Below are 2,500 nucleotides of genomic sequence, written 5' to 3' on the forward strand. Positions count from 1 at the left end.
TACTTTTGAGATATCATGGAATATAAGTCAAATAATTATTATAGCTAAAGCCTTTTTTTTTTTTTTTTTTTTTTTTTTTTTTTTTTTGAGTCAAGGTGATAATGCCTTAGCTAGCAAGGCAGTGCCCTAGAGACTGACCATACATATGATCACCGCCCGAATCCCCTAGCCATCCAAGCCATGACCAGGGATGACCAGGCAATGGCTACCGATGACTAAGCACGTTGACCTATAGGCTCCCCCAACCCCTATTCTTAGCTTACAAAGATTACAAACCTGCAAGTCACTATCGAGCTTGAGCGGGACTCAAACCCCGGTCTGGCGATCGCCAGGTAGGGACGTTTTAATAGGCCAGCACACTAATAGATTTTCTTGGAAACGGTGCTAAAGATATTCTCCAGCGTGGATCAGTTCAAGATCCCCTTTCGATGAGGTGAAATTTGTAACCAGTGCTCCATGTACTTTAAAGTTTTTGTAGTTTTAGAGATACTTCATTAAGTTCTCGAACGAATAAGTGGACCTATACTTCGTGTATTGAAACTTTATTTTTGATGAAACTTTGTATCAAGAACTATATCTGCGATGAATTTAATCAATTCTATTGGTAAATAAGCGGCATTTGTAATGTTTTCAATAATAATTTTACTGAAGAAACTGACATTATAATTTTGAGTATCTCCACAATCTTTGGGTCCCGTTGACAAAGCTCTAATGGAAAACCTATGACGCATTTTTTTGTTTAATTAAGATGTACAAAAAGGAAGGTTCGCTTAGGGCATCTATTTTCTTATTTAGGGACTTGAGACTCACACATGTATATATATATATATATATATATGTGTGTGTGTGTGTATGTATATATATATATATATATATATATACATACTGTACATACAGTGATTATACGTTTGGAATTAAAATGCTTCTTATGTGGTTCTTCATCCTTTGGAAATTTTCAGCAAGAGTAAATGAACACTAAAAAAAATGACACTAAATGAAGAAAAAAAAAATTGTAAGCTGTAAAATGTCTGCAGAAAACGTACCATCCTTCCTGCACATCACACACACACACACACACACACACACACACACACACACACACACACTGGTCTGTTTGACCACGACTCAGCGTGTTTGTCAAAAACACCGGAGTGTTTGTGTTTGCCTGTGACGGCCCCTCTCTCACATAGGGGAACATTGTTTTCACTATTACGTTTCTTGGGAAGTTCACACAGACAAGCCTTGATCAACTTGATCAGTTGTTCCCTTTCCAAGTTTTTAACTTTCTACGTTGTTCATCGCTGTTCCATCCTCTCGTTAGGGTGTTCACTCATTTTTATTTTTTATTCGTTGATTGTTATTTATTTTTTGGCTATTCAGTACTAATGTACTCGACCCGTCATAAATGATGGCTGAATATTTAGATTTGCACACTCTTAAATGCATCCTCTCTCTCCAGTGTATGACTACTTCTTCTCTCCCCTATCAGAGGGATGGGGGAGCTGAGAGTGACCGGAAATATATATATATATATATATATATATGTGTGTGTGTGTGTGTGTGTGTGTGTGTGTGTAATTTTACCCATTTAGACGTGTTTTTCATATTCAAATAAGCCATATATTATACTACCATAATATCTGGATTCTCTCTTATCCCTCGGGATCAAAGACCTACGGAGGAACCAACTCAAAGGTAATAGCTTCTGGTCGGCCGGTATATATATATATATATATATATATATATACCTGACACTTGCACTCTATTATATAAGGGAGATTTATATCGATTTTGGATGTTTTTCCGACCATTTATATCAAATATTCTTGTATAGAATTTAATACTTTTTCTGATATATACTCATATATTTAAAGTTAATCTGATTAAAGGAAAAAAATAATTAGAAAATCGAAAGATAAAAGGTTGTAATTATGGAACCTTTGAGTATGCTTGGCACATAATAAGCAAATTGATTAGTGTCATTTATATAATTTTATCCGTTACTTACTCTGCAAAGGTTAGCTTCTATCTTTCAGACGTGTCGCTAACTATTTTGTAATTTATTTATTTTTTTTTTATTTTTTTTTTATGAGTACACGTCAAATATAGGACAAATAACGGTTTAGTAACAACATTTCCTGCGTAAAGTTGATAATTATTTAGATGTAAATTGAGACTTGTCTCTAAATTATTTTTCAAACCTCGGGTAATATTTAAAAATATCATGATATAAGTATGTTAATGCAATCCAAATTAGAATAAAAAGACATTTATATTAATAAAAACATAATTTCATGAAAGGGAAGGATAAAGTTAAGTAAATAAATGTATATATTTATCTGAACTCGTTTTTTTTTCCATAAAATTTTATAATAAGAACATGTTTACACTTTATTTATTCTTATGTACATCCATACATTAAGAAGGCAATAGGGTTTTTTCCATGCTATGGCACATATAACTAAAAATAACATTTTGACAAAATTTTACGATTGATAAA

General features: G+C 33.0%; 1 long non-coding RNA gene across 1 annotated transcript in view; it reads left to right on the forward strand.

Annotated features, from left to right (window-relative positions):
* Positions 1-2,500, forward strand: part of LOC137629145 (uncharacterized) — a 688,047-nt gene that overhangs the window by 192,091 nt on the left and 493,456 nt on the right. The window lies entirely within an intron of this gene.

The sequence above is a fragment of the Palaemon carinicauda genome, chromosome 37 (genome assembly GCF_036898095.1).
Source record: "Palaemon carinicauda isolate YSFRI2023 chromosome 37, ASM3689809v2, whole genome shotgun sequence".
In the NCBI taxonomy this organism is placed as follows: domain Eukaryota; kingdom Metazoa; phylum Arthropoda; class Malacostraca; order Decapoda; family Palaemonidae; genus Palaemon; species Palaemon carinicauda.